Source organism: Ylistrum balloti, unplaced genomic scaffold (genome assembly GCF_031769215.1).
Source record: "Ylistrum balloti isolate Yb309-2 unplaced genomic scaffold, AGI_CSIRO_Ybal_v1 Utg372150, whole genome shotgun sequence".
Taxonomy (NCBI): Eukaryota; Metazoa; Mollusca; class Bivalvia; order Pectinida; family Pectinidae; genus Ylistrum; species Ylistrum balloti.
The window spans coordinates 29,467-41,863 of record NW_026783023.1 but is presented as its reverse complement, the minus strand read 5'-3'; the positions used below and the strand labels follow the sequence as shown (position 1 = coordinate 41,863).

Here is a 12,397-nt window from a genome sequence, read left to right as displayed (position 1 = left end):
TGGCTTCCCACTCAGAAGGTTTGTATTCTTTGGGACCTCTGGTGGTTGCACAGTCTGTGGCTGTGCCCCCCCGTTAGCCCCGGGGCTCGTCTTTTCCGTTCGGCGGCACGTGGGTTACCTGCTCGGTCACGGGGAGGTTGCCCCTCCTTATTCTATGCACTCTGTCCCCCCTCCCTACCATGTTTAGTGTGCTAGATGGGCTGCCTGGCTGCTAGTCACCACTACGGTAAGACGAATTCGCATACTAAAGTTATGGTAATTATTACTGAAATGAAATTGAGGTTTTTTAATGTAAAATCAATTTTCATGAGGTAATACTTACCATAACTTTATGGAGTCCCACCCTTTCCTCCCCTCTTCCTATCTGCCTGACTGCCCCTCTACGGGTGCTACATAAAGGCTAAGAGGAAGGGAAATAACTCGATGTTCATGACGTGAAGGCTCATGGTCGTAGGGAGGGCGGGATTTTTGAATCATACTAAAGTTATGGTAAGTATTACCTCATGAAAATTGGTTTTACATTAAAAAACCTCAAATTAATCACCCTTCATATTCTATGATTTGTAATTTAAACCTGATATGAGGAATATCAATTGATCTTTCATTGAAAATTAAAATTTCACAACAGCAGATAATCGGAGAAAATTTGTTACAGTCATCAATTTGTACCCATGAAAATTTATCCTAAATTGTGACATAATATAGTTGAGGTCCTATTCTTCGAAAGGAAATTTATACAAAGAGGTGCATCTGTTGCACTCCAGGTACCACGTAGCTTTACCATTTATATTCTGTGTTCAATATGATATAGTTACAATTTCAAAATAACACGTAAGATGTGACATTAAAGTGAAGATGAATTTCCAAAAGTCGGCCAAGATACTATGTGCAAACGTCATTGTATTTTCATTGTTTTACAGGGGTCATCCTTACATGACTGGCTTGGCAATTGCTGGAGGTATCTACTGGATGGGACTGGAAGGCGCCATTATTGGGCCCATCTTGTTGTGCTGTCTGATAGTGGTGGTCCGCTTGTATGGGACTATGTTACAACCTGACCCCGCCACACCTGACCCAGGTAAACACCTAGGCACAGCCCCTTTTTGTAGCTTTGTTGAGGTATAAGTCTGTACAGGATCCTACCATATCTGACCGAGGTAAACACCTAGGTACAGTCCTTTATGTAGCTTTGTTGAGGTATGAATCTGTATAGGAAGCATCCATACCTAGTCCAGGTAAACCCCAGGCCCTGTGTAGGCTTAATAATCACTTGTAGCTTTTTTGAGACATTAGTATTGATTTACTCTTTCAGATTTTCAGAAAGTGCAATATCTTTTCCATCATGTCCTTAACTTTCTATTCGTGTTGTAAAAATTACTAATTTAATTAGTGAAGTAATATGCATTGTATCATTTGCACCTTGTGTAAAATGTGTAACAATTAGCATAGATATTGTGTTGTGTGAGTTTCATAATTCTTCTGATGCATGTTTGATGCTTACAAAGGAATATTTTGTTCTTTCTTGGAAAACATAATGTATTCTGCGGAGGTAACTCTTGTAATTCAAAAAACATATATTTGATTTTATAGTTAGAATAATCATTAACTGTATTGGCATGATAACATCAAGACTTAATGTTGAAGTATTTCACATTTTACACGTAGTGTCCTGGTCCAGGAAAAAGCATATCTGTAAGTCAGTGGATTATAAACAAACAACAGGTGTTAGATTTATTCAGGCCTTGGGTGATGGATCAGATTTTGTCCAATTTTTACTAGGTTGTAAAGAGGTTTTTTAAAATTGTATCCAAATTTAATCAAACTATGCAAAATGTTGTCACTGGTATATTTATGTGTAAATGTTCAATAGTCGAACACAGAACATGTTAGGTAAGATTCAAGTTTGGACATAAATCCAAATTGTGAAGTGATCCTTAGTCCAGGACTGACTGACTGACTTGTTTCGGGAGTTAAACTGTGTTCACCTGACTTACAGAGGTAATTCTTTGTTGACCCTCAGTTATATATTCTCTGGCTATAGTTTGTTTGTAGAAGCTTGTTTGTTTCTTTGCTCTATAAAACAGCCAAGGTCTGAACTTTATTTGTTCATAGTTTTGCTGTTTGCTGATTTATAGCATCTGGTTTAACAAATACGATTAAAAATGATTTTGTATTTTGTTGAACGCTGTTTATATTGATGTGTGTGTATTAGTATGGTTTCTTGGCAATAATAAATTACTAATTGCACTTCCTGATGTGGAATGGCAGATGTTAATGTAACTCTTGTACAAACTTAAGAAATATGACATAAAACCATCACAGTTAAATTATACATACTGTATTACCGAAATAAAAAAAAAAATGAAGGAAATCTAAGAAAAGAAAAACAAAATTAAAGTATGAATTCACCTTTTCAGGAAAGGATTTTAATCTTAATTCTGACATATTGTCCCCTCCTTATCTCCTGTACAAGAGGTTTGTATTTTTGGACTGGTAAATCCAATATGGTGGTTGTTTTTCATAGAATGTAATCTCTATGTACATCATTTGTGTGATCGTTTGACACCACTTACAGGCTTGTAAAATTTGAATACTTAACCAATAGTACAGATCTTTTCTATATCATTTTTCAGTGAATACATCAGGAATATATCAGAGATATAAACTGAGAAGGTGGTGGGGATATAGGGCAGTTGGGAGAAGTAAATTGTAGATGATTGATTTTTCTAAAGGGGGAAATGTTCTCAATTTCTCCATGTTTTTCATATCTTAGATAACATTTTTTGAATGCATGTTACATTTACCGCAAGCTGTCATAAGTTAGTATGAAATTTTGAAATAGTTGTTGGCTAACAGAGTAATGATGCATTATTTGTTATTTCTACTAAAACTGTAATAAATATGGGCGGGCTTATTTCCAGGCATGTGCTTATTGGTGAATGAATATGATTTATGATGAAACAGATACATGTCTTAAGTTATTGTACAAGAGATGGTGTTTACAGATAGGTATAAACTAATGATGTACATGAAGATTAAATAAAGATGTCTTGTCATGGTGAGTTGCCAAGTCCATGTTGTCTTGTTTGTGGAGTGGTGATTGTGAAAGATTTTGTGTGCATTTCATGGTATGTGATTGCAGTAATGACAGAGAACATTTTTCCTATCACTGTTGTAGGTTTTGTCCTTGTTTGAATTCAGATGTGTTTTTATCACATTACTAAACTATCCTATGATGCGTTATTCCTTTTTAGGTCACGTGAGACCAAGTTTCATGGTGCCCCATTGTGTTCACCTTCATCAGGCGTCTGTTAACAATTTAATAATTCTGACTTCTTCTCAAAAATTCCTGATCAGATTTCAATGAAATTTTCCAGAAACCTTTCTTGATAACTACCCTTTAACCTATATATTTAATATTGCTTATCTCAGGTAACTGTCAAGGCTACTAGGCTTTATGTCATTTCATATAACATGAAAATTAAAACTCTATTGCTTTGATTTAATTAAAAAGATGTCACATGATTGATTGTTAAAGTACTCAAAAATGCATCATCCAAATTGAAAGTTTGAGTGTATTAATTTTAGGGTATTATTTGATATAATTCAGTATGACACACACAATCACAAGATTCTCTTCATCATTACAAGATTTAGGATCTAGATTTGTTGGACCTTTACAAATTTTTGGGTTCTTATTGTAATATTAATGTAGTGTGTTATCTGTTGCAATCAGTAATTTTCTATGTTTTACATAATCTTTTATTCACTGAAAATGTAAGTATTCCTATTCTACAAATGGTTAACAAAATGAAAGAGCTGGAAATCTTATTACCATGGAAATATTTTAGGATATTTTGTTTTGTAGTTTACAAATTTTTTATTAGATATATATATTGGTTGTTAGACGCAATTTTAGTTTTGCATGCTTTTGTTTCAGCTTCTTGTATTCAGTTTCACATCTTTATACTGTTGCAAAATATACCTTTCTGTTTACCAAGATTGATTTCTCTGATGATATATGTATGACAATAAGTAGACTATCACATTTGAGTTTCAAGTCCCAAAATTTTGTCTTTCAGGTTTGCTTGATTAAGCATACTGTATTTATTCTAATAAATGCCCCGTCTCTAATAAACGCCCCATCTCTAATAAACACTCCTTCTCTAATAAACGTGCCCCACCCCTTTTCTCAGTGATTATTCCCAACTAAGACCACAAAACTAACTTTGTGCCAAATATCCACGCATATACATATGAATACGAAACAGGAACAATTATAATTCAAAAAGTGATAAACACATGTCTATTTACATTTCTACACAATTAATGACGAGATTAATGTCCAGGACTGCCACACATTAGCCATTACCAAAATGAGTCTCACATTTCTTCCGAGAGAGGAATATATTTTTGAGACTTTTCTGTAATCTTTATAGAAAAATTGCATGTTTTAGCATAACGTTGGTTATTTCCCACTGGAAATAACTTTATATGAATTATCAGTACAGGATGACAGTTTTGGTGATATGCATGTATTGGCACTGTCTATACTCAGTGTCACAGTCTCTGTTTCATGACACTTGATAACTAATATTTATATTCAATATTGCTTATCTCAGGTGACTGTCCAGGCTGCTAGGCCTCTTGTCAATATCTTCATATCGAACAGGCCTTCCACCTCCTCTGCAATACTTAGATGTTTTAGTAAGATTTAAAATTTATATTTCTTTTGACACCGGTCTCACACTCGTCTGCTGTCCACTCGGAACATGTTAGCCGTAACATTTTTCCCTTCTCTTGGGCACATGCAATAACCTTGTGTTTAAAGGAAATATAATATTTTTCTGGTTCCCGACACGGTGATGGTGTAATGACGAGTTGGGATCAGAATGGCTATAGATTGATATTGTTTTAATGTTATATAATGACATACAAGTGATGAGAGAACACAAGTTCATGACCGAATAACTACATCTCCTGACAGAAGTTGACACGCTCTGTCTAATTGTCATTTCATACACAGGTACAGGTCACCATGAGTACAAATGACAACAATATTTACACCATTACAGTTTCTTACATCAATGCCAAAACATTTGTTAATTTGTTTAACAACGATTGAAGCATTATACAGACATGATGGCTATAGACTCTGTTTATATCCTTATATTTACACCTAACAACCTTCCGAGTCTGAAATTTTGTGTTCTATTAAACATGTGCTTCTTGGAAAATTGCATGCCCTGGAGCATTTATTAGAATAAATATGGTATGTGTAGTACTCTATATATAGCTATCGTATCAAGAATGAGAGTTACTCCCCTTGATTTAGTTTAGTACTTGCAGTAATATGGGTGATTTTTTTGTGTTACTGATGGGATTTTGTGTCATACTTTGACAAGATCTACCCTGCCAATCATTCTGTACTTCCTTACCTCAGGTTACAGCATGACACGTGGCAGAAGGAGGCTCTCTGGTGACGGAGGTAGGAAAAGCCTACCCTTCATGTTGAGATTTCTTCCACGGTATAAACACAATTTTAATGTTTACAGTAACTAGGCCATATGTAATACATTTGGAAGTGAACATTTTCATCCCCTTGATCAGTATTCAGGAGGTTAATGTAATGTCTGATTCTCCTTAAACTTCATGAATTGCTTTCCTTCATTGGAATTGTTTTTTATGGACAAATACACCACATTTGAAAGTCAAGATCAGAGTTAGAGAGAAAATTGATATCTGCACTATCATTGAAGTTGTTCTTGGCTGATTACTTTCAAAGTATATTTCGTGGTTCTTTATCAAAACGAATTCCTTAGAATGGTTCTTGGGTCGACTGAAAATTAGAAAAAATTTGATCGCTGAAATCAAGAAGGCAGTCAATATGTTGGCTTTTCAGATTTTAAAGTCAAATGTCAAGTAACATATTTTTGGTAGAAATCTGGTTTTTCAGGTGTTGTAATTCACCTTCATTCACTGCTTTCTTACTAACATTTTTGCATGGAATTGCTTTTCTGGTTGTCAGAGGTCAAAGTCAATATAACAGTCCTGTATCATATTCTCTACAATTTATGTACAAACACATAGTACAGTTATATAAAGAAATTAAAAAAGTAAACCATGACATCCTTGAACTTCAATGCTGATCAGGAGGATGAGTGTTCCTGGTAACATGTTGGTTATAGTGATCTAGTATGATGTCATACTAAAGGAGATAATAGTACATTGATAGAGAGTATATAACACTATATATACAGGAGACAAGTTTTACTTTGGACTACATAAATAGCAATTGTTATAAAATAAACTATTCTGTGAAAGTTCTTTCTAGAAAATTTTATTTAATAAAAAGAATTAGAAAATATTTCATAAAAAAATCTCTAAAACTGGAAATTGACTTCTGTCTTTCTCTTGATGACTCAAGATTGCTATTATTAATGACATCATAGTATATATGTCATGTAAGGCAGCTGAAGATTATAATAAACGTTCAATGAATACCTATTAATTTAAGTAAGTTTTGTAGTTAAGTTGCTGTCTCTATGTTGTGGTTTTGAATTTGTTTGCATGTTGTATCATATCGCATGCAAGTTATTTTATAAGATGTTTTGAACTAGATATTGTGTTTTAATTCTGTTAGATGATGTTAGATGATTGTGTTTTAGCTGAGACAATGTTATAAGATATCAGTTTTGCTGCACATGTATATAAAAATGTTTATCCCAACTTTTACTAATTGTTGTGTAAACTTTGTCTTGAGGTTGTAACAATTACACCTACCCTTTCACTACAGTAAGATTTGTAAATTCTAACCTAGGGTTTCCACAAAGATTCATTCACATTTGTAATAAAGTCCTTATTGTGAAATTTCAGGTCAATCAGCAGCATTGACGTGAAGAAAAACTCATGATATTGGGACAGGAAGATTGATGTCTGATGCAAGGTGTAATCCAGTCCAGCCCCTGTGCCTCTTTCTCCCCCTGGAGCCATTCAGTCCCTCCATACTGGAGTGTTTTGTTTCTGTTACAATATTTACTATATATAATTGTATACTTACCTGGTATATTGTGTCCAGTTTTGAAATGCTTCTAGTAGTTGAGTTACCGTCACATGTTTTGGTGTCCATTAACATCACTCAGCTTGACATAAATATTGTACAGATACTTTCTCTGATAGATTGAGGAACAATGATCAGAGTAAAATGTAGTTCAGATGATAGAGTAGTATCATTACTGCTGCTTATCAAGAGGACATTGTCCTTATTGATGACATCGGAGGGAACAATGCTGTTACTTGGCCACATCACCATGAACAATTCTGTTTCTTGGTGACCTCATGAAGAACAGTTTCTTCAGGTGAAATTACAAGGAACAATACTGTTATCAGAATACCTCACTGGGAACATTTCTGTTACTAGGTAATGTTTAGAAGAACACTGATGTTCCTTCAAGTCACTTTGTGAGTAACATTAAGTTTTCTGTGATATTTGAGGAATATTACTGTAACTTCATGACATCACAAGGAATGATGAATTGTTTATTTATTTGCTGTATTTCGTAACTTTAAATTTTTGACAATTTGGAATTGTTTGTGATTTTTGTGACAATTTGAAAATGGAACTTAGGCTTTTCCCCATTATCTGTGATACTTGAGTAAAAATTTTTATCATTAAAAGTCTTTAATAATGGGAAATTACATGACATTCTTTATCAAGATATTTTCCTTTATTAGGTATTTTATGAAATGGTATGCAAAAATTTTTAAATTGATCATAAGACCACGAAAAGTCTGATAATTTCAATATATAGAATAATGATTATATGAAAGATACTGAAAAGATTATTTGAATTGTTTTATGTGACAAATACTGATACAATGTAAGTACAATGTGTTTATATATATGCAAGTAAGTTCAGCAAAGTCTTGTGCCAGGGAAGTTTAGTTATTGTTAGGGTTTGTCAATTGATATTGAGAAAACATGAAAACTCAATATATTGCAATTATAGATTTTTCACCAAGATGCTTGAAGCTGTATAAGGGATGCCTTTCACAATTAAGTGCTTGAAATTTCGGTTTGTTTCCTTGAAGAGTTCTTGAATATTTATACAATGTTTTTGTATGGAGCTAATGTTTAGTCAATTTTTGTTTGCAGCGATGAACAGCAAAATCATGACATTCAAGATTCACTTTTTTCTCCTCTGGTAAGATTTTATTAAGAGGATGATTTTTTGAAAAAGAACACTGAATGTTTTAATCAGTTTTTGATATTTTTAAAGCATTTTAACTGATATAATGTAAAAAGTAATGTCCAAATAACAAGATTGTGACATGAAAAAATTGTAATATATAATCTCATTCTTAATTATTATGAAATGATTTTTATTGACTGTTTTTTTCAACTCCACTAGAGGAATTTTGATGCACATGATATATACTAAACCTGTCTTTAGTTATAGATGTAATATCTAGCTATAAATAAACCAACATCTATATGTTTGCAATTCATACACCAGGGATTGTTTTTCAACTTTAAGTTATAAAAAGTGTCTATTGTTGAGTAAGAAGCTTTTGTTTTGATATGCCTGAATTCCTGAAAAGTTCCGTCCTTAAATGGCCGTAGGTATTGATAGGACGTTACACAATATAAAACTGAATGCTGGAAAGTTATGAAACTATGACAGATTTAAACCATGATATTAATTTCTTTATATGTTTCTGATTATCTGTAAATGTGATGTAGAAAGTCTGTGTTTTGTTTGCTTATCATTTAAATGATTTTTAGTCCTGTTGTCTCTTAATTGTTGTGTATTGAAGTACCTGATATCTTGTCTGTCTACACATTGAATTTTAGAATGTTTCCTACTACATCCTATAAACTTGATGATTATATGGGTTTAATGAGTAAAGTGGGCATTCTATACCTGTAACCTTTTACTCTGTTTGATTTCTAAGGGTTTAAGTAGTCACCCTGATGACATGGTCACCCGGTGCCAAGGTCACACAGACTTGTATGTGTTTTACTGAGATTTTACTTGATTACTCTGGAGTGAAGTTCATACAGACTTGTGTGTTTCACTGAGACTTCAAGTTATCACGCTGGTCACTCAGACTTGTGTGTTTTACTGAGACTTCAAGTTATCACTCCCTAGTCATGGTCACACTGATGTTTTACTAGATCACATGACTTTTTGGTAGTAATGTAAACAGCACTTGCTATTAACTACCGGTAGTTATGTTATGTTATTGTATGACATATTTCATGATAAAATGTGGTTCATGGATATGAAAAAAAAAATTACGGAAATATTAATATCAACCTGTATGTATCCTGCTATAAGTGGAGGAGACAAACATATAAATAATTACTGGAATTTAAAAGATTGTCTTATTGAAGTACATTAAATTGTAATTCTACTGAACAGTAATAGATGTGTATTGATGTCTACAAGGCATGTACTTACAGCAGAATAAACATAATACATGTATGATGTAGGATTTAGTTTCATTTAAGTATGAAGTATACTTTTTTTAATAATATTTAAATAATTACATTTTAATTTCTCTGTTTTCCATAAATATGTACATGTCAAAAATTTCAGTTAAAGTTAAATTGTATTTCTGATAATATAATTATGATACCAACCATAACCTTAATATGGAACTTTTACACATACACTCAGTTTTAAAACTGCTGTTCATACTTTGTGATATGTTTTAGATAATGATTTGTGCTTATCTTCAAAAAGTAAATTTTTGTGTGACATGATGCAAGATCTTTGAGTGCTTGCTAAAAGTAATATATTGTATTAAATTTGTATCTAATAACCGGACAACATGAAAACTTGATTTCTCTCAAAAGTTTTGGCTTTTGCAGAATTCAGCCTTACAATTTCCGATACATGTTTATTAGTATGTTTAATCCCTCTTTGCATGATATGAATGCCCCTGTTCCCTGCATATTACTTTTTTCTTATTTTTTTTTGGACTGATAAAAAAATAAAAAATGGCTTACAGGCAGCTGTCTTGGATTTGACATTACAATGAAAGATTGTTGCTGCCATTTCTTTAGAAGTTACTGGATGGACCTTTCTCAAATTAATAATGTTTGCTCCTCTTGGCTACTTGTTGTAGTGATTTGATTTTGGCACTGATCCAAAAAATAAACTGGCCGATGGGTGACCATCTTGGATTTGGCAGTTAAATATTATCGCCATTTTAAGAGAAATTTTCAAATTTTACATGATTAGGAACAAAAACAGAGGAAAGCAGAGAAATGAACAAATGAAGATAAAACAATAATGGGGACCAGGATCCCTCTTGGATCTCTTTTTACTTCTGTCGTGGTATAAGTTTGATCTAAAGTGATTCAGGACAGCAAAGGGCAAATGTGGGTAACACTATTTGCCGTGCCCCTATAAAATTGTGCGGATGGAAAAAAATACTTAGCCATATATCACATCTTAAATGGACAAGGTTTCTTCAAATTTTGAGTGTAAATGATAAAATAATACTGTAAGGATTTTAATATTTTAACCACTGATATTTCTTTTATTTAGTGTTTGTGGATTTTTCCCCCTTTTTTCCATATGGGGAGATGTATCAGTAGATGTTTTTTTATCAAGCACCACATGATGTTGGATAGTCAAATCCAAGTTTGAATGCTTTGCATATAAACTAAATTTGTTATTTATTATGTGTATGTTGCAACATTTATGTTTATCTCTGTATGATTTGATTGTTGCATTGTTATTTATTTATATATTTATTAAGTTTATTTCAAGCTTTTTTTACTTTTTAATGTTAAGACCAATTAAATTTGCAGTTTGTGCAATGAAATAAAAGAGACCCATTGGTCCTGTAATGCTTACTTGTTTTTGTTATTTTCTGAATCAGATGATGTTTTTTTGTTCTGATGTATAAATATAGATAGATATACTGCTACTCTCTGATCTTATTTGTAACAAAATCTACCCAGAGATGTATAAGTTGTCTTGTAAACAAGTTTTAATTCTAAAATTAATCAAGGGTGACCTTTAACCTTGACTGATGACCACCAAAATGCACTAAAAATTAGACTTTGATGTTAATATACTAATGGGTGTACACGATTTAAGTTTGATAAAGGGTTATTGAGACATGTTGAATGCAAGCTTTTAGTAGTGGACAAGTTTGACCTTTATACTTCAACATGTAACTCACCAAATTCCTCAACTAAAACTGATTATTGACCAATTCATGACCTGCTCAGATTGTGAAAAATGTTTACATCATTTAAATACATAAAGATGTGATTACTATACCATGGCATTGATTATAGCTGTTGTTTTGTTGGTTGTCAAGCACATTTGTAAATTACCATTAGTAAACTCTTTTATTCTTAACTTCTACTCAAGTTCCACCAGTGGGATTGAGCTGAAACTTGTCTGAAATGATCCTGAGATGTTCCTGATCAAATATTCTTATTTGGGTTAGATCAAAATTCAATATGGCCACCATCTTGAAAAATGCATTTAAAAATCTTCAGATCCACTGGTGCCATTGAGCTGAAAATTGGTGGTGATTTAAAAGAAAGGAACTCAATAAAGTGTTGATTAATTTTTAGCCCCATTGAAAGTTAAATATGGCAGCCAAGGCAATCTTTTTTAACCCTATTGTGCAATTATGGTGTCCCTGAACAACACCTATTTTAAACTTCTCAAGTTCCACCTTGGCTGAAATGATACCGAGGTAGTCCTGACCAAGTGTTATTTTTTGGGTAAGTCAAAAATCCAATAAGACCTCCATCTTGAAAAAACACATTTTAAACTTCTAATCAAAAGTTCAACTGGTGCCAATGAACTATAGCAATGTTGGGAAAATTTACTGCTTAAATAAACATTTCCTACTATTACTGAAATAACATTTAAATGTATAGGTCTTAATTGTCACATAGCTGATAAGGCCCATGGGCCTCTTGTTCATGACCCTTCACCCTTGATTTTGAAGGGCTATGACCAGATATTAGATGGCTAATGAGTGATGTCACTGCACATAGTTTTCATTTCAAAGGTAGTTGAGGGTGACCTTGACTGATGATTACCAAAATCTAACTAGAACACTGACAAGTCAGAAAGGGCCCCGCTATGTGTTTGACCCCTATAGTAAGCTTCAGTAGAGTGTTACAATCCTTGTAAGCTGTCAGAGTCAAATGGAAAGCATTTTTACATTACCCTCGACAACCTTGCGATGTTGCACAGAACTTAGAAGAAACGAGAAATTAAGGCGACAGACCATATGGTGACAAATAGCCATAACTCTGCAAATATTTGTCTTTGAAACTTGAAGTTGGTTTGTGACACTCTGCATTCCCAAGGTATATAAATATAGCAAGTTTGGTGAATATCGTTCGAACGAC

At 33.1% G+C, this 12,397-nt stretch overlaps 1 long non-coding RNA gene across 3 annotated transcripts; it reads left to right on the top strand.

Annotated features, from left to right (window-relative positions):
• The first annotated feature begins 925 nt into the window (after nucleotides 1-925).
• On the top strand, nucleotides 926-10,870 carry LOC132564301 (uncharacterized). 3 transcript variants are annotated; one of them, XR_009554876.1, is made up of 4 exons: nucleotides 926-1,078; nucleotides 2,418-2,475; nucleotides 5,444-5,528; nucleotides 6,877-10,870. It is a non-coding gene; the product is annotated as an uncharacterized LOC132564301 (long non-coding RNA). The 3 variants fall into 3 exon arrangements; XR_009554875.1 differs by lacking the exon at nucleotides 5,444-5,528; XR_009554874.1 differs by lacking the exons at nucleotides 2,418-2,475; nucleotides 5,444-5,528.
• Nucleotides 10,871-12,397: the final 1,527 nt, after the last annotated feature.